Genomic DNA, 25,394 nt, shown 5'->3' on the forward strand with positions numbered 1-25,394 from the left:
AAAAACAATATTAAATTAAAGAGTAATAAAGCATGCAGCAATGAGAATGCATTACCATTACTCTTCAGTGCTAAATATGACAAAGTAAAATAGTAAGTTTAGTTTAAATATAATTTATGTAAATTACTTTTTAGTTTAAAATAATTAATTACATTTAATTATTCAGCAACTTGTAATTTTTTTCAACAATGGCCCAAAAGTAGACTCATTAGAAAATTATAAAAGATAAACACTAAGCAAATTACCCATGTCCTTAATAGAAATCAGAGCCACCTAAACCCCACTGAAGACAAAGATGCAAATATGAAAAACGTCTTGCAAATAAGTGGCTTCAAGGGAAGACAAAGAACTGGTTTCATCTGTCACATTACTTACGGAGTACAGTCAGACTGAAAACCTAATGGCTGCATTTATGACAACAGTCGATTAGAAACTTCAAGCTCTTTTTCTCAGTTTCTGAAAAAAGAGTTTTAATCAAAAATAACCAGAAGTGATTGTTAGTTGGCACCAATATGAAAATAGACTAAAATCAACAGAAATAGTGAAAAGTAAATTTAAGAATATTTTTTACTTCACTTTTTAAACAGCTCTCATGCCGCCAACCACTCTGAAAGTAATGTGAAAGTGATAATATTTTATAATATTATTATCTAAATAACTGTAACAATTTACTTCATTGTAATTTAGCTTCAATAAAAGCTATTAAGTAAAGCACCTGGAGTTTATTTTGTTTTGATATCTTCTGAAATTTGTAAGTGAGGAAATATGAGTTTTGTATTCAGATAATATTTTCTTTAAACATCCTTAAAAGTAGCACAGAAATTTTAAACTACAAGTTTCAACAGAAGTATCTTTGAATTACATCACCAAAAACTTTACTTATTTCTGCAAAGTATTTCAGTTCATTCTTGTTAACCATACTTCTTCTTAATTATCTAGTGTGATATTCAATAATTACAAATATTGCATAAAAAATCAAAGCATAATTCTTAAATTTCTTTTTTTAATGTAAAAACAACCTTTATCTCTGAAATATTTTTAATTTCATTTTTTAACTGCACAATGATAAAATTGTTCTCCAAAGGGTTAACTGCTTATTTGTAAATTATGATATAATGTTGATTATTTTAATAGTTCTTTTTTTCACTGGCTGGCTATGCAAGTGCATAAAATTACTTGCTGAACGTCAATAGCTGTTAGACGACTCCAGTAACAGACTTCTAGATTTAGGGAAAATTTAATCATCAGAAATGATGATTGTGGCTGAAACACCCTGTGTGATATTTTCCACACCAAAGAAGAAAAAGAAGGTTTAGGAAACAGACACTGAAAAAGTAATCCTGAAAGTTTACACCTTAACAGATATATTGGTCTTTTCATGATTTTACTTTTCAAATGTTATCTTTGACTATTAACTATATTCCGTGTGTGTACTTCCTGTGAACATTAATAGGAATTCAATAGTTCACAATAAAATGTTTGCGGTTTTAAGATGTAATTGAAGTTGAATTTAAAAGGTGAGCTCTTCCCATTTTATATTGTTAAGATCTGTGAATAATTTTTTTTTTTTTTTTTGAAGCTGAAAGTAATAAACAGGAATTGCGATTAAAGATCATGGTAAATGGGCAATAACAAGCTGTTCAGCTTCCTTTCAGTTTACCTGTGAATCTGCATAAGAGTTAACCACAGCTTTTTACATTTTTGAAATTTTATTAGTTAAAAAAAAAACAGACCATTGCTGGTAATATTTGAATATGAGTGGAATTCCTGTCAGTTGTTGAAGAAATACATTGTGACCCAGTTTTTTTCTCCCATGTATTTAAATAAACATGAAATTTAAAAATTTGCATGTTATTACCAAAAGTGCAAAACTCTTTGTTATTTTAAAAAATGTGTTAATACAGCTTGTTAAGATAGAAGCTATTTAAAATATTTGTATCAAAAAACAAAAACTTAATGTTAATGTATCAAGGTATATAGGGTTAGATAGATACATTTAACATTTGTCTGTACTTTTTAAGGAAAAAATATAAAAGATTCACCTCCATTAATATTTTCAAATAACTCATAGCACATAGTCTTAGAATTAGTGTAGCAGCTTTGGAATGACTGTAGCTCAGTTATATCAATTATGTAATATGGAGTCAAAAACTACACATCATATTTCAAATGGGGCCTCTCAGATGGTTTATACAGCTTAAACATAACTTCTGTTTACCAATATACTGCATAACATACTATGCAACCATTTAGCGTTCTTAATCAATTCTGTATATCAACTGTTGTAGGCAGTGACAAGCTCAGTAAAGTGTACTTTGAAACTTTTATCTACAACATTTATCCATCCATTCAGCAGTTATCAGAATTTATGAATCCATTGTCTTGTGGGCTTAATTCTTTCCTGGCAGTACTAACCATAAGGAAGGGTCCATCACATTCAAACACACATAGACTCATTTGTTCAGTGTAAATTATGAGCCAGCAATTAATCTCATACTCTTGTTGTGTGAAGGTGCAAGCTGCGGGCAGACTTCCTAAGTCGGCATTTCAGTCCAGAAGCACTGAACCAGGAGTGTTATCTATTTTGTCACCTAAACATAATTATTTATATAAATAGAGCAGCTGCTCCAGCACTCACCCAATGGTGACCCTGTTTTTAACATTATCAGTTTTATATGATCTATATAGTATATTAATTGCTTAATGCAATTATGTAACCTCTGAACACTTGTGCTCTGAATACATTGTCATTTGATCATTAGCCTCTCATTAAGCACCATTTAAAATCATCTTCAGTAATACTGTGTGTACCATTAGAAATCAAAGCTTTGGTGGCTGCTTTATAAATGTATAACATTTAAGTGAAGCACAGTCCTCCTATGCTGACTGTTTACAAATACATTCATAATTGATACATGTTTTCCTGTTGTTATTTAATAGTTGCTTCCATTAATTTCTCCTTCATACACACTAATCTAACAAGTCTGTGTTTATTAGTGTTTGTCTGATCAACATTTTATACATTAGAACAATGCATACAAGCTTCCACTTGTCACAAATTTCTTTGTATGTAATAATTAAGAGTTCATATATACATTAACTGTATATACTGCATACAGTATGTATACTGTTTGTATGTATGTATAACTTCCTTAAGCACTCATGGTTAACTGTTACCCAGTTCTAGTCATACAGTAGAGCTTTCTCAGTAATTCATCAATATTCACGCCTCTGGCTTTTTCATTGGTGAAAACCTGAAAATAATATAAATTATTTTCCCATTACCATTTTTAATACATTATGAACATTTTCCCACCTCTAAAATATTGAGTGAACATCTTAGAGTTAACTTTGGCATTTTAGTTACTTTATTCTTTAACATCCCTTTTTGCATTTGGAGTTTCTTTTTTGTTGCTTTCTGATAACCATATATCTTACATCTAGAATTTGAGCGGTATGTTTTGTACACATTATATAGCTACATTTTCTTTTGTCATTTCTTATATAGTCCTTTAGTTATTTTAATAGTTGTTTAAAATTTACTTTTTGCTAAACTTTGGAATGAACTTATACTGTATTGATTGAAGTATACCTTTAAAAATGTTGTGCTTCTCCTTAACCATCTCCAGCTCTAGTTTATTTCTGTAAGACAGTGGCATATCTGCTTTAAACTGACCCTTTTTGTGTTTTGCTCTGCACAAGTACTGTGAAACGTGCTATGTTGTGACATCTAGATCCTGATGATTCAATAACCTCAACATTCTGGATTCTTTCTTGAATATTAATGAATATGAATTCTAGTCAGGCTTCTCTCATTGGTACTTTATATATTGAATATGGTTGTAAAACCATCAGAGAAGGATTAATTGAATCCATGAACTCTTGCTTCTGTGTTAAAACATTAGAATAATTTTAATGAGAACATGCAATTCAGCCAAATAACATCAAGTCAATTGTCAAAGCCTGCATTATATCTAGTTCCTCGCTGCAATGATTTACCTGATTCTAAATTATCTACCATTTTACCTAGTGTGGCATCATGCTGAAAAACATGTTTTAGGTTTTATGTTAGCTTGCCCATGTAAACTTGCTTTTTTGAAATTAAAGTTGTGAATTGAAACAATTATTTACACCCTTATTCCAGCTTTGTATCCAAACCCAGGTGTTCCCAGTAAGTTTGGAGACATCTTCCATTTATAAAATATTGACATTAAAATTCTCTGCTATGTAAATGATCATTTCTCCACTGAACATGTTTAATTTTTCCCATTTTACTGAATAATGTATATTTAGTAATGTTATACTCATCACCACCAGAAAGTAATCAGCCTGTTTTCTCACCGCTTTAAAAATCATATTTATGTGATTTATGTATATTTTTGTTTTTATTTTTAATAATTCTAACATTGAGGCAATCAATTTTATGTCTAGACATTGTTGTATGTCCGCTTATTTCATGTTAGGTAGGAAATTACAAATTTATATTTCATTACATAATCAGGGTTGTGTTTTGTACATACAGTACAGTATTCAATATTACTATCTTACACATATAGATACTGAAACCTGGCACACATCAAAGCAAAACACTATAGTATGCACGGCTGTGAAAGGAATATAAATAATTATGCTACTGGGAGAGATACTTTAAATCACATGTTTGGAGTTCATTGTAGATTATATATATTTTATATACCTGTAGTATGTTTTACTTGCAGACAATACGTAAAACTCCCTTCAGTTTTACTTAAATTCAATATGAAGAGAAGCTTCTCTCATATTTTCCAGAACATATGAAATCCATCCATCTGTCTATCTTCTGAAACCATTTCTTCCAAAACTGGGCCTGACCTAGCCATGATAAGAGTGCTATTCTGTCATTCTCACAGGGCAGTCTTTCATAATTATCCACACCTAATCACACTGGGCCAATTTAAATTATCCAGTTCACCTATCTAGGACATCCTTGAGATATGAGAGGAAACTGGAGTAACTGAAGAAAAGCTACAAGCCAGGTGCCTCTCTATGATGCCTCTCTATGAAAAACTCATGCAGTAAAAAAAAACATGTGCATAGGCATGTATATCTTTCACATTACTATTTGTTGCTTGGCAGTTTAAGGTAGGCCTCTCCCATTGCTCTTGCTAATCTCTTTCAGTCCTCTCAGGTTACTTGGTAATCACTTAGGTACCACAAAGATGAAGTTATCTCCGTGAAGTAGGTTTGGACTTTTATGTGGCCTTTCCAAAATCCTGCACTTTTAAGGGCTATTTAGTGTATATTTGCTGGTATGTTGGGGATCATTGTTTCAGTTACATGAGCCAAGCAGCAGCTTTAACGGTTTAACAGATGGTGTCACATCTTCTTCAGAATCATTCTGGTTTAGTGTTGAGTTCAGGATAAACTCAAAGAATTTAAATTCTAAGGCAGTAATTTAAGCCCACCATATCTGCTCCATCTAATTATCTGATGAAGAATTAAGATCACTTTTATTTGCAGAGAGTACTTGTGCTATCTTTAAAAATAATTTGTAAATAGTAATTAGTAAATAGTTAACATGCAATTCCACATTTAATTTAGTTATATTTTAAATAAAAGAAATACAATTAATGTTGATTTGAGGTTTAAAATGATTCAAATATTTAAAACTGTAATGTTTAGTGTTTGGTAATTGGTTAACTAAACACAACTATATATCTTTGTCTGTTTTCAAACTCTGTTCAGTATTCAATTGTTTATTTATGTATGTATGTATGAATTAAATTATATTCTCGTTATTTTAATATTTACTTTTTAGTAGCACATTCAAAAGCTGATCATCATTTCATTCTCAGTTATTTAATAAGTTTGTCATTTAGTAAAAATATAACTTTCCACTTTGTATTTCTGTACTTTTTGAGGAAGTGCCTAACATATTTCAATATAGTACAGTGATATTCAGGCCTGCTTTTAGATAGAACCTGGACATTTTAGATACCATTCTTCAGTATTCTGTAGTGTGTCAGCCTCGGATCTGGGAGAAAATCATAATTGCTAATTTCACTCAAATTATTTCTAAAGTAAAGGTAATTTCCTTACCTAAATGAAAATAATTTCTTAGTTAATCTTTGTTTTGTTCTGTGTTTAAATTCTGAGTTTGAAAAGTGTGTCTTACATAACTTTTTATGTCGCACTTAATTTAAGTAGCCTTTTAAATTCCATGATTTTTATAGGGATGGCATTTTAACTTTTACTGAGCTAAAGCTACACATAACAATTCTGTTATGGAAAAAATAAATTCAAGGTATTTGTCCATGTGCTCATCTTCAAATTGAGTTTAACTGTATAATCCATCCATCCATTTTCTAACCCGCTGAATCCGAATAGGGTCACGGGGGTCTGCTGGAGCCAATCCCAGCCAACACAGGGCACAAGGCAGGAACCAATCCTGGGCAGGGTGCCAACCCACCGCAGGACACACACAAACACACCAAGCACACACTAGGGCCAATTTAGAATCGCCAATCCACCTAACCTGCATGTCTTTGGATTGTGGGAGGAAACCGGCGCCGGAGGAAACCCACGCAGACACTGGGAGAACATGCAAACTCCACACAGGGAGGACCCGGGAAGCGAACCCAGGTCTCCTAACTGCGAGGCAGCAGCGCTACCACTGCGCCACCGTACCGCCCTTAACTGTATAATTTAAAACCAATTTAGTTATGAAATAATTAAAAATATGATAAAATGAAAAAATAGTTAACAGGAAAAAGTTAATATTAAGTTGAAATAGAGGTATAAGGTTATGTGCAACATAATATTTTGAAATGTATTTTTATATTGCAAAAACATGTTATACAGTGTATATTAAGCAAAATGTGTGTATGGTAACAGAGCTGAGCTTTAAATAAGCATTTATTACACAGCTATTTCTGAATAGTGGGACTGATATTCTGCAGTATGCTGATGCTAATCTACAAATACAGACCTGTATAATAATACTATCTGATCGCAAATGATCATCTTTCTGTCTGCCAATCTGCCTTCCTCCTTAAGGACATCACATACGCAGTTTCTGGTATACTTAAATCGAAACACAGTGTGAGACATGACACATTTATAGAAACATTTAAGAATCATATCTTGCAATTTGAATGTAAAAATAATCACTTTGAGATCATATTGCTATTTTACTGGTAAATAAATACATTCCCTTACAGTTTTTCAAACCAACTATAGTACTTTATAATGGTGGAACAAACTTAGACAAATAGATATTGTAACTTTCAAATTTGAAGTAATCTAAATATTTAATTAAAATGTACTTCATTTGATTTAAATTGTATACCAACTGAGACATTTAGGATTGATTTGTTAACCTTTGATTGGATGGCATAAAGTGTACTTTTTAAATTTGATGCTCAAACTTTTTTGCAATATTGTTTGTATTAAAAGTTATGAGTAAAATAAACAATTATATAAATTATTACTTATTTATATATTCTGTTCATTTTAACAATAAATTTAATTTTATGCATGTATTTATTTTAACAATAGCTGTATTTAATTTTTGGTATGCCGTAAATTCTGCAATTTCCCCTGGCATTAAAAAGTATCTATCTATCTGTCTATCTGTCTGTCTGTCTGTCTGTCTGTCTGCAGTATCATATAAAGAAATTGCTATAATTTACAAAATGTGCAATTTTGACTTTCAGTGATTAACTATTATTTACAGTCAACCAATTGTTTTCATCCTACCTTTTAATTATTACAGAGTTTTATTATATTAGACTTTCACACTAATGTCAGGGTATTTAATGCACTTAAAACCGTTTGCACATAAGTTAATTGCATTAAGAAATGCGCCTCTATCCAGTTTTATCAGGTAAAAGTTATAAGAAGTATTGAGGTGCTTGTAACTTGTCCCCCATTGCCTGAACATTGTGTAATGTCTCTTAACAGATTAGGAGGGTGCTCTTATAAAGTGAGCTTTTGGAGTGCAGTAAGCAATTTAGCTTTCAATTTACAATTAACTTGTAAAAAAAAATCAGAATTAGACAGATTTTCTTAATAAGTATACAATGATGTGTTTTTCAAACACAGCATGTAAAGCAAATATCTATAGATTTGTTTAAATGGAGAATTAAGTACAGTATGAAGTTAATTTATAATGAACTTTGATTATTTTGTATTATGTAGTTTTCACACTTACTTTGACCAAACAAGGTAACATCAATTCAAAGGTGCCTTTGCGTGTTTTATTTACTACAGTTCATTTTCATACTACGTATTATACTCATTGCATACTGGTGTTATCCTTCCATGTGTTTTGTAAATGTATTTTTCCACAGCTACAATATCATATTGCATTGATTTGCTTTGTAATGTTTTAATGTTAGCCACTGTGTACGGTAATATGCTGTTTACAACATTTACACTAATTGCTTGAACTACAGTTTTTGGATTTGATATTATTTAACCACAAAATGATTTTTCTACTATTAATACAGTTTTGCTGTTACTTTACTGCTTTACCTAGGTTTTGTAAATTTATCCTCCCAAAAACACAATGTATGTAAGTGTATGTTTTTGGAAGGGCAAATGGACAATATCAGAAAATTAGCACCCTAACATAATTTGTAAGGAAAAAAAGCCTGGTGTATATTATCAAAAACTATTAAAATATCTCTCAGTGTATCAGTATATACATTTTTGTTTATTTCTTTATCTGAAACAAAACTAGTTGTCATTTGTTGCACAGTGTAATGGTACTTTTGTTTAAACATGGATTTCCAAAAATACATCAGACAAGGATTTCCTTCATAATTCAATGAAGTGGATTCCTGATGGAATATTTCTCAATGTTCGTATTTATACGAAAAACAGGCTTATACTGTAAGTAAGGAAATACTTGCACATTGGTTCTATAAAAGATAAGTGGCCTCAAAAATTAAAAGTACAATTAAAGTTAAACTTAAAAGTCTATAAGTAATGTAAGGTGGTCCACATACATTCAAAAGATGTTGCCTCTTTAAGAGAACTTGTTAAAACAACTAAGACTAAATAAAAAACAGCAGAAATCTATTTAGCTTATTTTATTCAATTGTTCATGCAGAACAGACTCCAAAATACTGTAAAATGCGTTATTAAATAGGATATGATTAAGCTAACTATTAAACTAAAACTCACACACACCCACACAAAAATGAATTTACTATTAACCACTCTTCATTGTATGTAGTGATTTGAATATGTGATACTGTCAGACAAGGCTTTCAGAGCAGTAAACACTAATATTTTCTGTATTTACAAAAAATGAATTTCTGAAAACTGAAAGCACAGCAATAGTGTATAGTTTTGTAATGTACTCTTAACCAATAGTATATAGTTTTGTCACCTGAATAATTTTTGCATTTTCATAATCTTTTTTGGAAATTGCTACATTTGGAATAAAATAGGTCAAATTTATAGCACTCACCCTTTAACATAAAATATAGCAAACTCAAATGTGAAGTAGTTAAAGGAACTGTGGATGAAATAAGAGTGCCATGATGACCTGTATAACACACATAAAATTTCATTCTAGATCTTTAGGCAGCAGAAACTACAAAAATCTCAAATAGGCAGACAGTATTAGGGACACTTTGTAAATTGTGTTAATTAATAAAATAATGAAAAATTTGCCATCATTATCTGTTTGGTAGCTTTTTCTTATTTCTGACTAAGCATATGCACAGAATATATGTGAGGGATTGATTTTACTTCATGTTGCATTTCTTCTTATTAATAAGCCTAGTTACAAATGATCTCTTTTATAACTTTCATGTTCAGAATTTCAGGTTTCTGTCACTTGACAAACTATTAAAATGAAATCTGCAGTGAAGAGGATGAATGGATACATTAAGGATTTCATCAAACTTTAATTCAAATTATGCATATACTGTAGGTCTTTCAAAATTGTGTGATGAACCCCAATAACTTTGCTCAATGCTTAAATCATGTGTTGCACTTGTAGCTCAGCATTACCTTCTCCATTTATGTTTCCAATACCACAGATCAGACCAGTTAATAAAGAAAATACTAAACAGATGTATAGAACATTTATAAACTATAACAGTATTCCTGCCTTGTGATGCTGCTGGGATAGATTCCAGCCCCAATTGCAGTGAACTGAATTAAGAAATTTGGACTGTATTATCTTATTCTATGTAAGAGTAAACAGAGAAGCCATTCATTTGATTAAGAAAGCAGCCTTTGTTGTAATGTCTTAACTATAGTCAGTGTGTATTACCAAATATTTTTGATTTGCTTTTGCATTCTAATGTTTGTAATCATCCCTTTCCTTTTCTTCACCCATACATTCAGAAAGTTATCAAAGCACCATTTAAAAATTTAATGACTCATTTTTAAAATGGTCTGGATATTGGTGAATGACAGAGATGAAGCCTGGTATTCATTTAGATCCTTAATGCTCACAAAGACCATACCCTGGCAGTCTTCTTTGTTAACATTTTTTAAGCATATTAGAATAGAGTTAAATCTCACACATTATGTCAAACATTTCTGAATTTTCCTTGATCTTGGTGGATGGCAGACATAAAGCTTGATATTCATTTATATTCAGAACGCTCACAAAAGGCCATACCCTAGTAGTCTACTTTGTTAATAGTTTTTAAGAATAATAGAGTAAACCTCACTTGTTGCCTTTGAGTTACTAGAAAACTGAATGCAAGTTTTTAATTAATCTCTGATTTCTGTCAGTTTCTCAGTCACAGATAAAATATCTAAATGCATCTTCATTTGATACTGAGCTTGCTCTAGATTTTTTGGAAACCAAGACTTATGCATAGGCCTACTTGTTTTCCTTGCCCTGGGAATCTATCACTAAGCAGTCTGCAGCTTTGGTGTAATTTAAGAAAATGACCCATATAATTTCATGAATTGCTCAAATCAAAAATAGTTTTTAACGGCTACAGATTTTTTTTGAAGGCATTATGGTTTAGTGACTAGAGAACTGGACTTTAAATCAGAAGGTTGCCAATACCTTTTAACATTTGCGACTCTGACCCAGTCATTTATGGTATTTTGCTCCTGTTAGTAAAAGTATATGGAAATAGTAGTATTGTTTATATGTACTTGTGGAGTGATTTGAAATGCCAATTGCTATAGAATGGAGCTATAAAAGGAAAGTCTGTGTGTGTGCCTGTTTTTTCTCCTTGGTGAAGTTAGAAACATTAGTTATTGTAGGTAACAAACTGAATGTAAAAATTGGTTAGCCATTACTTTACTATGAGAAAGCATCAAGTGACCCATAAGCAGAAATATTTTAGAATTATTAATATTATTTTTGTTCCACAATATGAATCTAATATTAGGGAGTGGTGTTTAAAAATAAAGGTTATGTGATGTACTGCAAGTTAGCCTCAGCTGGTTCCCTTCTCTACAGTTTATGTAGAGGATAACTGTGTTCTACAGAAAATAAATGTACATTAGGTACTGTAAATCAGATTTAAAAGATTGACATTTATTATAGTAAAGTGTGTTTTTGGTTCTGATAAGTTTGTCAAACATAAGAATAGTTTGAAAGAACTTCTGTGTCATGGTATTCAAAACATCTGATTACAAGAAAGTAAATGATTAGTACAATAAAAATATCTAGTGCTTTAAAATCCATATATCTTTGTACTCATTGATAATCAAAACAAAATATTCTTAAAAGGAGCAATAAAAGGCATTTCTATAGTGACTTTCTTGAAAGGATGCTACTTGACCCATTTTTGAACAAACTGTCATTTAATGTAAGGTATAGCACTTGTAGAGAAGTAATTGAGAAATCTTGGCTCTTTTTTAACTAAAAGCTTTACCAAGAGAAATATGTATCCTTTTGCATTACATACAGCTTTCTAAACAGAAATTATTATATACACAAAAAATAGTTGGTAATGTTATTCTCCAATTATGTTGTATAAATTACATTGAGCTTCTGTGCTTGCACTTTTTGTTGCCAAGGAAAAATCACAATGCTTGTGCAATGACAAATGAGCTGCTTGAGACAGCTCAAAGCATATTCTTCCTGTATGAATATTAAGAAGGCCTGATGTATGTATGGAGTACCCTTTGGTTCAAAATATATTGTTACATTAACGTACATAACACCCTCTCCAATAAACAAGTTCACTTAGCTCAGCCTTTACGTACTCACCAAAGGCAATCTTTCACTTTCCAGTAATGTTTTCTTTCCCCCAGAGATAACCAACAATGATGGAAGAGAGCCAGGTCCTTATAGCAAGAAGGCCAAAGAGCAGGATCTTCCTTCTTACCACACCTCCAGGTTCTTCATCTGTCTGTCTTTCTCTATCTTTCTTTCTCTCCCTCTCTCTTTCTCTCTCTCTCTCCCCCTCTCTGTTGCTCTCTGTTGAAATCGAAGAGCAGGTTTCACACGCTGTGGTGAGATGGAAACTTCAAAGAACGGTTTCTCTTTTCTCTGAAACAAACAGAGAATCTATTTTTTAAGTCAACTTTCTTATCTTATAAATGTTTAAATGTCATCAAAATTATAATATATGTGATTTTTTATTATAGTGTTTCTCTTTCTGTTATTCTTTTATACACATATATGCGTATATACAGTATTTATGTTAAGGTCCTTAAACTTACTGTGTTTATTTAAAAAAATATAAACACATACATATTTTAATGGAAATTGATACACATTACATTTCCTCTATAGCTCCCATTTCTGTACTTGTTTGTCGAACAAATGTCACAGTAGTATTTCTCATGATTTAGATTGCAGCTTTTTTGCATAAGCCTGGACCAAGCCCAAACCGAGTGCCAATGTGTTACATGTTGATTAGTATATGCAATGGAGAATTTCACTGTATGTTGTACATGTGATAGTAATGACCCTATAAACCTTGTGAACTTCATTGCTGAATACCTACTGCGTGGTGCCACAGCAAGTGGTTGATTAGTAAATTAAAGTGCCTGCACTGCCAGAATCGATATACTGTATAAGTAACAATTTCCGTGATTTTTATTATGCATGAATGTTTAACACTTATCACATGTATCAGAAACCCTAAATCTTACAACCATCACATCACATCATCTCCTGGTGCTGTCACAATTTTTGTATTTTGGGGCAGTTTTTTTTCTGGATGCATGTTCACAAAGCATTGTTAGAAATGAAATTTGCCCATCGGCTAAAATAGTTCTAAATGCTTGTTTGCAACCATTTCATTTGCAACTTTCATATGTTAAACCATTTGAAAGAAGAAGCTGCAGAACTTTACCTTTCATATAAAGAGATTTGCTGTATGTTTAACAGTATTTTTTAATGTGTAGTTGAATTGGTTGGATGTGGTTGAATCTACTAAGCAGATCTGTGTTTAATTATGATATTACGTGTCTTATTAATTAATAAGTTTTGTTATAACTTCCTGTCAGTGAGAAAACATGGTTTATATTTGAAATCTGAGTCAGCAGTACTAACTTTAATAATAAGTGTTGAGACATCCCTTTTTAAAATCAATATCTGATTTACCTTTATTCATATCTTTTATTAATGAACACCATAATAACATATTCTTTAGCACTACAACCATACAGCTCCATCAGACTATACTGGTTACTGTCTGTTTCAGGTTTACCCATTTTGCTTATGAAGTTTTCCTCAATATATTTGTATTTTTTACATGCCTCATTCCAGAGACAGTCAGTTTAAGTTGATTAGTGATCATAAATGTATATCCATATGTGTCTGTGTGTATTTGTGTGTGATTCTGTCCTGAAATTGACTAGCAACCCAATAGTCTGCCATTCCCTGTATCCCTTGAGACTGAATTAAAGAGATGAAATAAATAGATTGTTGATATCTTAACTGTGATGTGAGCAGCTCTTACACTGATGTAAACTCCACACATAGAGTGATTAGGCTATGATTGAACCATGTCATCGGGAGCTATGAGTCAGCAATACTATACACTGTATAACTGTGACAACCAACTTACAACCAAAAGAGTATGCTTTCAATGGCTACGTTATTAGATTAATCTATTTAGTACCAGGTAAGTTGCCATTTCTTTCTCCTGAAAAGCATAAATTCTTTGAGGCATTGATTAAATAGGGTCCTGGAAGCATTCCTTAAAGATTGTTGCCCATGCTGACTTAAAAAGTTCACTCAGTCCCAACAGATTTTTTTATGGTACATTTATGCTGCATATCTTCCATTTATATTTCTTTATAAAGGTGTTCAGTTGGATTGAGATCTGGGGATGGTGCATGCTATTAAGTAAACTGAGGGCACTGCCACTGCTTTGTGATGTGTCGCATTATCCTGCTGGAACTAACCCTTTTGAAAAAGAGTGCACTGACGTAAAGGGTTGCATATGGTCAGCAACAATGCTTAAGTGTTAATGTGATATTCAGTTAGTAGTATGAGGCCTGATAGGTATGAAGAGAACTTTCCCCATACAATTATACTAGAACTGCCGGGCTATATTGTTGTCACAAAGCAGAAATGATACATGTACTTTTGCTGTTTATGTTGATTACTAACAAAAACATCCACATTGTGCAGCAGAAATCTAGACTTGTCAGGCCATGGTTAATTTTTGGCCAATTGTTGGTAATTATGTGCCCACTGTAGCCTCATTTTAATTTTCTTCACTGGCAACAGTAGAATCCAGTGTTGTAGTCAATCCACTTCAGGGATTGTAGAATTGTGTATTCAGAGATGGTCTTTGGCACATTATTGTAGTTAATAACTCCAACTCGAATATTTGTGACCTTTCTGTGACCCCTTTCATTGACAAGGTGTTTTCCCATGCAGAATGGTTGCCTCCTGAATATTTTTTGTTTATCACAAAATTCTCAGCAGCCTATAGTCCTTATATTCAATGGGGCATGTTTCTGAAACACTGGAACCATCATGTCTGGTACAAAAAATCATACCATGGTCCAGGTCGCTTAGATCATGTGTCCTGCTTACTCTGTTATTTGGTGAATAATAACTAAACCTTTTGACCATGTCTGCATTATTTAAATATTATTTTCTGTTTGGAGGAACAGAGCAAGTAGATATAACTTTTCTGAGTGTTTTATTTTGTTCCAAAGTGGCTTTCTTGTATTTCTTGAAATCATATCATTAATACTGAGTAGTGTAGTGTTTCTGGGTTATTTATTTTTTTAGTTGGTACTCTTTTTAATTTGGTACATTTGAAAAAATGTGCATGTAAGGTCACTAGGTATGAATCAGTGTTCTTGTGTGTTTGAGTAACCAGTGAGCTTCTGGAAGATTAAACTCCAGTTTCTTCTTACCAGGTAGTGTAAAAAGTGGGGATAGAACATTGGTGGACAGAAAAATTGGCAAAATTATGAGGGACTTATTTTTTCATGCCTTCTACAGATAATGTATTTAAAAGTCTTCTTTGCATTCTTAACATGTCCACCATATTGAATACATTAGATTTTTTTAGTTGCATGTTTTTTTTAGCTGTAATATATACTTAATAATTGTAAATTACATTGGTTGTTAAGTTGTAGTAAGAATAATTAGAATTCATTTTTTATTTTTTTAAGGTTTTTGCAGACAACACTTACTCCTTGGAGTAAATCTTTCATGGATTTGGCATATACTTCCACAGTTCAAAGACATGATAAATGTCAACTCTAAATTATCCAGGTATAGCCATGCTTGAGTGACTTCTGTAACATTGGTCCAATCTTCTGACATGAGTAGCTGGTTCCTGTTCAGATAGATTCTGCACCCGGCAACACTAGCAGAAAACAACTATTTTAGCAAAAAGAGAAAATCATAAAATTTCATTTTTTCCTCTGTATTTTTGTGGGCTTCCCTGAAGGAACATTTGTCCAGGATGAATGAATACTATTGCGCCCCAAAATGTGGCCTATGATCGATAGGTGCCACACTTGTGGTTGATATCAGTAGTGTACACATTGCAGCTTGGGGTAGTTGTTCATTCCTTTGATTCTGAAATATGTTGAGAGGTTTTGGATTGCCGACACATAGTTGACCCTAGTGTGTGTGTTATGAGTGTGAATGTGTTCACCCTGCGATATACTATCACCTGGTTCAGGGAATTGTTCCAGCCTTGCATCCTATGCTTGCTGGGATAGGCTCCAGCACCCCTCAAACCTGCTCAGGATTGAGTGGGCTTAGAATTGTATGGTATATTAAGGGATGAATTATTTGAATTGTATTGCCAAGTATTTTGTGTTAATTTCTCAGTTTGAAATGCGCAATGTTAAAAACAGTTGTGTTTATCGTATGTTAGCTTAAGGAAATTTCTGTACCTAGGTTGCATTTATTTTTGTTTATTGGCCTGTCGGTTCACATATGGAAACTATAAAATTTAATGATCGTCGGTAATTGTACCTTCAATCACTTTCTTCTCTTTTATCGGTCCTGTCTAGTACATTTCCTGACGTATCAAAAAATATCATTGACCTAAAGAACTGCTGAAGTCTTGGCATTGTGCAGATTAATTTTTTTCTATTTATTATCAAATCATTTTACCCTGCCTTTTTAATGTTAATTAAACATTACAGTGGTTAACTGGAAAGTAGTAATGTAAACTGAGTGTGTATCATGATATTTTATATTTTTGCATTATATCCATAAAATGTAATTTTTTAATCTTCTTAATGCATACAAAAAAAAATATAAGAATCTCAAAATGGTATACATTAAAACAATACTGTGATACTCCTATCAGAATCTATTTTTTAGAAAATAATAAAGTGATAACAAGACTTTAATTAATTTAATTACAAGGCATATATATCATAAATGTCAATTTAAAAAACTAAATTAGTTTATTCAGCAATAAAGTAAAAGTAATTCATGATTATAAAAATACACATATTTGAAAAGTAATGAAATATACAGTATATATATTTTGGCATGTACGTGCGCATAGGGGATGGCTCTATTGATGGTAATTCACTGCTGCTCAACAGGTTGGCGCTGTATATTAACGTCTTTTCTCTTCGCCACTTTGCAGATTAAAAGATTTATGGCTTTAACACCAATGTTACTTCCAGTGTCCATCCACTTGGACCCGCCTCTTCCTTCCAGTGGTCCTTAAATCCACCATCTTGCATCTGAAAAGTCGTTTTTATTTCTCAACACCATTTGTAAACCGTGTTAATTTTCATCATAATTATATACCACTGTGTATATATATATATATATATATATATATATATATATATATATATATATATATATACACAGTATATATATACATATATATTGTGAACTATGGCCAGCCGTTCATCCCGGGCAGTACCCCCACCCCGCCAGATGGAGCCCTTCCGGCAGCATGGAGGTGCCCCGAATTCCAGCAGGGCATCATGGGTATTGGAGTTTTCCTTCTCAGCCCTGCTGGATACCATGGGGGCTGCAAGGGGACACTGCTGGGAGGCTCAGAGACTTGTATTTGCCGTATACCTCGGAAGTACGTCCTGGTCACAGGGACAGAGGAAATGACGTACTTCTGGGATGAAAAAGGAGTTTTTATCTGACCCGGAAGTGTTACCAATCACATGGACTGAGAGGAGTGAAACACATCCGGGTCAAGGACTATAAAGGACTCTGGGAAATCCCAGACAAACGAGCTGAGCTGGGTGGCAGGGTGGCAACTCGTCTGGGAGAGGAGGATTGATTATTGTTTATTGGAGAATTGATTTGTTTATGAGTATTGTGGAGAGGAGGGTGCTTTATGCACATTATTATTATAATAAATCCATTATTTGGACTTTTATCTGGGGTCTGGCATCTGATCTGAGGGTTCAAGGGGACGACAGCGCCCCAATCTGTCACTATATATATATATATATATATATATATATATATATATATATATATATTATGTGCATGTGCAAAGGAGACATTTTAAAGGCTTTGGTGGTGGTAATCCTGTCCAGGGATTGGCACTGTGTGATAACATTATCTCTTTTCCTCCCTTTGCAGAGTGGAAGATTGATGGCTCTCCTTCACCAATATTACTTCCGGTTTCTGTACATCTGGACCTGCCCCTTCCTGCCCGACTGACATATGACCAGAAGAGCAGGCATCTTGATCAGTAAAATGAGACTCAAGTCTGAGAAGATATTTTTGCCCTTACACATTGTGACACTGGCACAAACCCCAAACAGCGCTCAGCAAACCCCCAGCTGCGCTAAAACTCTGTTAAAACAGGCAGGGGTGGTTGTCCTCTACCAATTCAACTGCAAGTGCACAGGCTCACTGCGCAACAAGTCTGTTGCCCGATGGTTGATGCAGGGAACATTTAAATCCATCACTGACCTGGCCTTGCTCTCTTTTCTGTCTTCTCTCCTCCAGAATAAGCCTGCTTCTCAGCCGTTGACCCTAAGCCGCTGAACCTACCTGTCAAGGAATGCTATCTGTTCTTTTAATTTGAAGAAGGGAGCTAATGCAGGATGTTGGAAAATATCACTGCTTACTCTAGTTTGAATAAATGCTGAGAATGTTCCTGTCTTCACTACAATAAAGCTGATTTTTTCAGGAACCAATGGACTCGCCTCCTTCTCTTATGTGGAAGTCTGTGACCCACACATCACAAGGTGCCTTCTTTTTCTGAAAAGAACTTCAGAGCATCCAATTATATGGGGTTCGCCAAGGGTGCCCCAACTCTTTGACAGTTTCAGTCTTGTTTATTACTAATATATATATAAAATACAATGTGTGTATCTTATATATAAACTTTTATATGTGGAAGTGTGTGTGTCTGTCTGTCCGGCCCGGAAGAGGAGCCGGGGTAAGGGCTCCACCTCCAAAGAAACAGAAACTATCTTAGCTGCTAATACACAAACAAGGCAGGCACGTTGGCAAAATGAAACCTCCAAAGAATGAGTCACTCGCTTAGCTGCTAATACAGAAGGGAGGCGAGCACATCAGCAAAATGGTATCCCTTTTACTTTTCCTCCAGCCACTAATACACAAGCGAGGCAAGCAAGTTGGCAAAACGAAACCTCCGAAGGAAGACAAACTCACTTAGCTGCTAATGCACAAGCAATGCAAGCACATCAGCAAAACAAAACCTCCTAGGAGAGAGATGCCTAGAGTAGTTACTTTTAAATTACCTGACATTTCTACATTTCAATTTTTTTTTCTGCTGATTTTAATAGTTTACAGAATCACGCACTTTTTACAGCACGGGCTTACACAGCTAGTATATATATATATATATATATGTATTCGGATTCAGCGGGTTAGACAATGGATGGATGGATGGATATATATATATATATATATATACTGTATATATATATATATATATATATATGTATATACAGTAGATCCTTGTTTATCACGGTTAATCCATTCCAGACTCTACCGCAATAAATGAATTTCCGTGAAGTAGGATTCTTTATTTATAAATCTAATATTTTCGCAGTTAGTACATAGAAAACCTGTGTACGACCTTCTAAATATGTTTTTTAACATTATTAGAGCCCTGTAGACATGAAATAACACCCTTCAGTCAAAAGTTTAAACTGTGCTCCATGACAAGACAGAGATGACAGTTCTTTCTCACAAAAGAATGCAAACATATCTTCCTCTTCAAAGAAGTGCGCGTCAGGAACAGAGAATGTCAGAGAGAGAGAGAAAAGTAAACAATCAAAAATCAATAGGGCTGTTGGGCTTTTACATATAGAGCATGGAAGCTCAACCCTATAGGGTCCGTGGCCACCGCCGGGGGAAGCCTGGACAAGTGAGGAGCCCTGGACGCCAGCTCTTCAGCCACACCCGAGGTGTGTTTGCTTGCGGCTCTGCGCAAGCTGGAGGATTGCCTTCAGCCAGCAGAGACACTCTTCCAGGTAATGCGCGTCCTCCGTGAGACAGTGGAGAAGATGGACAAGAAGGCGACCGCATCACTGAAAACTCTACGCCAGTGGACAAAGGGGCACTACATATATATATATATATATATATATATATATATATATATAAAAGAGGATCCAGGTGCATCTGGAGCATTTCCGGATGCCCATGCAGCACTTCCGCTACACCCGGGAGTGTTGCCGGAAGAGGATCAAAGAGCACCTGGAGCACTTCCGGGTGGACTATAAAGGAGGCTGCCTTACTCCATTTGAGGATCCAGAGTTGGGTGGAATGGACAAAGCTTGCGGGGGAGGAGTTGTGTCGGCCGGAGAGAGAAAGAATGAGAAGGAAAAAGAAGTACAGTACTGAGCTGTATTATTATGGTGATTTGTGCACTCTGTCCTGAGAGGGCAACAAAAGAAATAAATTGTGTGTTGTTCGTGTGTCTCTGTGTCTGTCTGTGTCTAGGTTAGGGCAGTGGTACACGCCCAAGGCTTTCACTATATACACTGTATATATATATATATATATATATAAACTGCTCAAAAAATTAAAGAAACACTCTGAAAACACATCAGATCTCAATGGGAAAAAGAAATCCTCCTGGATATCTATACTGATATAGACTGGGTAATGTGTTAGGAACGAAAGGATGCCACATCGTTTGATGGAAATGAAAATGATCAACCTACAGAGCCCTGAATTCAAAGACGCCCCAAAAATCAGAGTGAAAAAATTATGTGGCAGGCTAGTCCATTTTGCCAAAATTTAATTGCAGCAACTCAAAATTGTACGCAGCACTTTGTATGGCCCCTGTGTTCTTGTATACATGCCTAACAACATCGGTGCATGCTTCTAATGAGATGACAGATGGTGTTGTGGGGGATCTCCTCCCAGATCTGGACCAGGGCATCACTGAGCTCCTGGACAGTCTGAGGTGCAACCTGGTGGCATTGGATGGACCAAAACATAATGTCCCAGGGGTGTTCTATTGGATTTAGGTCAGGAAAGTGTGGTGGCCAGTCAATGGTATCAATTCCTTCATCCTCCAGGAACTGCCTGCATACTCTCACCACATGAGGCCAGGAATTGTCGTGCACCAGGAGCCACTGTACCAGCATAGGGTCTGAAAATGGGTCCAAAGATTTCATCCTGATACCTAATGGTAGCCAAGGTGCCTTTTTGTCAAGCCTGTAGTGGTCTGTGTGACCCTCCATGGATATGCCTCCCCAGACAATCATTAACCCACCACCAAACTGCTCATGCTGAATGATGTTACAGGCAGCATAATGTTCTCCATGGCTTCTCCAGACCCTTTCACTTCTGTCATGTGCTCAGGGTGAACCTGCTCTCATCTGTAAAAAGCACAGGGCACCAGTGGTGCATCTGCCAATTCTGGTATTCTATGGCGATGGTATTCTATATTCTGGGCAGTGAGCTCAGGGCCCATTAGAGGACATGGGGCCCTTAGGTCACCCTCATGAAGTCTTTCTGGTTGTTTGGTCAGAGACATTCACACCAGTGGCCTGCTGGAGGTCATTTTGTAGGGCTCTGGCAGTGCTCATCCTGTTCCTTCTTGCCCAAAGGAGCAGATACTGGTCCTGCTGATGGGTTATGGACCTTCTATGGCCCTCTCCAGCTCTCCTAGAGTAACTGTTTGTCTCCAAGGATCTCCTCCATGCCCTTGAGACTGTGCAGGGAGACACAGCAAACCTTCTGGCAATGACACGTATTGATGTGCCATCCTGGAGAAGTTGGACTACCTGTGCAACCTCTGTAGGGTCCAGGTATCGCCTCATGCTACCAGTAGTGACACTGACTGTAGCCAAATGCAAAACTAGTGAAGAAACAGTCAGAAAAGATTAAGGGGGGAAAAATGTCAGTGGCCTCCACCTGTTAAACCATTCCTGTTTTGGGGGACATCTCATTGTTGCCCCTCTAGTGCATCTGTTGTTAATTTCATTAACACCACAGCAGCTGAAACTGATTAACAACCCCCTCTGCTACTTAACTGACCAGATTAATATCCCATAAGTTTCATTGACTTTATGCTATACTCTGATTAAAAAGTGTTCCTTTAATTCTTTTTAGCAGTATATATAACTGTATTTTTTATAACCCACCCGGAAATGCTCCAGGTGCTAGATCACTTCCAGGCCAGGCTGTAGAGTTGTCCAGGCTGGCTCTGGGATCCATGCAGCACCCCCTGACGGCCACCCCAGATCCCAACAGGGCTGTGGAGAACTCCATCTCCCATGGAGCCCTGTGGGAAGCTGAGGCACCCTCGTCAGCCAAGGAGGCTGCAACCAAGCGTCCCGGGGGAGGGACTGAGGAGTCCTTGGATGCTCCCCTTGAACATATGTAGAAGGGCTGCCGTCACAATATATATATATATATATAGATATATAGATATATATATAGATATATAGATATACTGCAGGATGGCTGGGGCTTTCACCCAGCTGGGATGCCTTGAGGATGGAAGGACCAGGAGAGAGACAATACCTACCACAGGACAAGAGAGGGCAAACCCCTGGTTTGCATCGGGGCCCACCGCCAGGGGGTGGCTGCACAATTGTGGAGCCTTGGACGGCAGCACTTCCACCACACTCTGAAGTACTGCCAGAAGAAGATACGGGAACACCTGGAGTCGTTCCAGATGTCCATACAGCACTTCCACCACTCTGGGGAGTGCTGCTGGAAGCTAATGGGAATGCACCTGGAGCACTTCCTGGTGCAATATAAAAGTGGCCGCTTTACTCCATACTGAGAGCCGGAGTTGGGTGGTGAAGGACAGAGCTTACGAGGAGAGGACTGGAGGCGGCAAAAGAAAAGACAGACAAACAGAGAGAGAGAGAAAAGGAGAGAAAAGGACTGAGGATTACTTGTGAGGGAATTGTGGGCATTGTGTATTGTGAATAGGAAAAAGAACAAGAAATTAAAGGCATGTGATTTTGGACTTGGGTCATGGTGCCTGTCAATGTTGGGACTGATTTACCGCTAATATATATACTGTATATATATATATATATATATATATATATATATATATATATATATATATATATATATATATATATATATATATATATATATATATATATATATATATATATATATATATATATATATACACACAGGGTGCCAAAATTATGTTAAGACTAATAGTACTGCTATTTATAAACTTTTTTGTGGACAATTTATGTGCCACATATGGTACATGTGTTGATCATGATGGCGGACAGGTTGAGACATTCTTGTAAATCATCTTAAACATATGAAGTATGTTTTGTGAATAAATTGTTTCCGCCATTCAAATGTTAACATAATTTTGACTCACACACATATATAAAGGTATCAGACAAAATTTTATATGTATTATAATTCATAGAATATTTACCATACCTACAGAATCTTTCTTAGACAGTCTCCTTTATAAGGGAACTGCCAGGTCTCACCGCTATGGGGCACACACACATTGAAATTGAATGCTATTATTTTTAGAATCACGTTAATGTATCTCATAAAAGGCTTCATTTAATTCAAACATGTTCATTTATTTGTTTATCTGATTTTCTCCAGAGACTTTCCTGAGAGCAAGCGGCTCTCCTAAACAGGACATCAGCCCACTTTTGGCTACACTAATAAACAAACCAACACACCTTCCCACAGAGGCAATAAAGTTTAGTTCAATTCAGTATTTACTTTATATACACAGAAAGAAAAAAAAATTGAATGAAATAGGAATTTACAGTATGTTCCACAATAAAATACATAGTGTTTAATTAAGCTGATTGTTTAAAATCTTGAGGAAATAAATGTAATTTCTAAATCAAGAGGTGTTATCTTTTAGGTAGTAGACATCAGCAAAACTCTATATCCAAAGTGACTGTAGTTGTGAAATATGTGGTCGGCCTTGAGCCCTACTGTGAAAATGTTTTGGATTTGTATGAGTTCTACTGCAGGAATGTTATAGGCTATAATTGCAACTCTGTAAAATCTTGTGATCAGAAACTAAGAAGCAACTATACAACTCTTTGATAACTTTGTATATAAACCTACTGTTACACTTGCAGTATGTAGAAACTGATATGATTTGCCAAATGTAGGTTTGATAAGTTATTAAAGTCGTTTGTACAAGGTACAGTAAAATTCTTACTTCCATCTACAAATCAACATGCAATACATTGCCAGTCTTTGGCACCATGATTGGTAAATATACAACCTTACCCCAAAATGTCTGTGCTCTTTTTTACCTTTGAGTTCTTTGATAAACCATTATAGTAATACTAGGAAATAAAACTTTTGCGATGATTATGGTATACTATTTTGTAATAATCAAGCCACCATCACAATTTTACTAAAATGCTGTTCTCTGTAGAAAATCAGTATAAAGTAAAATTCAATTAGTAGTTGCATGAGGAAGCAAGGTTGAGCATGTGCCTTCTTAATTACGACAGTTAAATATTTAGACCAAGTTAAATTAGTGGTGCAAATACTGCACAGAAATTTAAAAATTGTTGATCATCTCTGCAGCAGCCCTAATAATGTAAAGGGCACAAGCTCCCACCTTGTTTTTATATGTCAACTATCATTTAGTTTTGATTAAACTGTATTACAGTTTTCTGGCCACACAGTACTAGATGGACAAATAAAGTAGGCAAAGACACAGCCTTGTGGGTACTTCATTTTACTGCCATTTCTCTGACAATCTCAAAGTCTAGAATTCATATAGAGTGATGCAGACCGACTAGCGGAGGAACACAGTAGACATTCCTAGGGAGTACAGTAGACAGACGTCAAGCAGTTGGTAAACCCAACCCAAAAAGAAGCACAATCCACTATTGGTTATTGCACTATGCCATAAAGGGTTGCTGTATACTCTTGTTAAGGAAAACTAATGAAGTTAATGCCAAATAATATGAGATTTTTTTTTGGAGTTGTAGTTACAGAGACCATTCTTACAGATATTATTCAAAGTGTCAAATCTATATTACTTCTAGCTAAAAAAAAACTTATTGTACTTTGTAAAAGATATATCTGGGCTTAGTAATAGAGCTAACCAAAAGGTAATGAAAGGAAGATATTGTGACTGAATATATAAAAAAAAAAAGCAGATAAAGATGAATTAGCATCTTCTTCTTTTATTTCAAATCCTGATTAAAAATCACGATACTACAATAACATATTCATTCTTAGATGATGATTATAAAATGTAATTGAATGTTGCATCCTAAAAAAAGAAATATTAGTTGTTGAATAAGTGTAAGTTTTAAATTTTATTTGTTAAATACCCTGTTTGTTTCTGTTTTTTTATATTTAAACATAACTTATAAAATACACAATCACATTATTTAGAAACTTGAAATTGAAGGATCCTTATGTATGTAATGTATATACGTTTGTTACTTTATATTTATACTATATTCACATGATATGATACACTGATTAATGTGTCTATTATTATATATACAAAGGTCCTTACAATACAATAAATAATTCTGAAATACTTCCAGCTTATCAATGGATAATCATACAGGAC

The 25,394-nt window shown here is 34.7% G+C and overlaps 1 protein-coding gene across 2 annotated transcripts in view; it reads right to left on the reverse strand.

Annotated features, from left to right (window-relative positions):
* Positions 1-25,394, reverse strand: part of LOC120543017 (forkhead box protein P2-like) — a 144,194-nt gene that overhangs the window by 113,431 nt on the left and 5,369 nt on the right. Inside the window, exon 3 of one of the 2 annotated variants that reach the window (XM_039775832.1) lies at positions 12,182-12,463. The exons of the other annotated variant lie outside the window; for it this stretch is intronic. The gene's annotated coding sequence lies outside the window, so the exon portion shown is untranslated. The remainder of the gene's footprint in view (positions 1-12,181; positions 12,464-25,394) is intronic. 2 annotated transcript variants of the gene reach the window in all.

This window comes from Polypterus senegalus, chromosome 13 (genome assembly GCF_016835505.1).
Source record: "Polypterus senegalus isolate Bchr_013 chromosome 13, ASM1683550v1, whole genome shotgun sequence".
Taxonomy (NCBI): Eukaryota; Metazoa; Chordata; class Cladistia; order Polypteriformes; family Polypteridae; genus Polypterus; species Polypterus senegalus.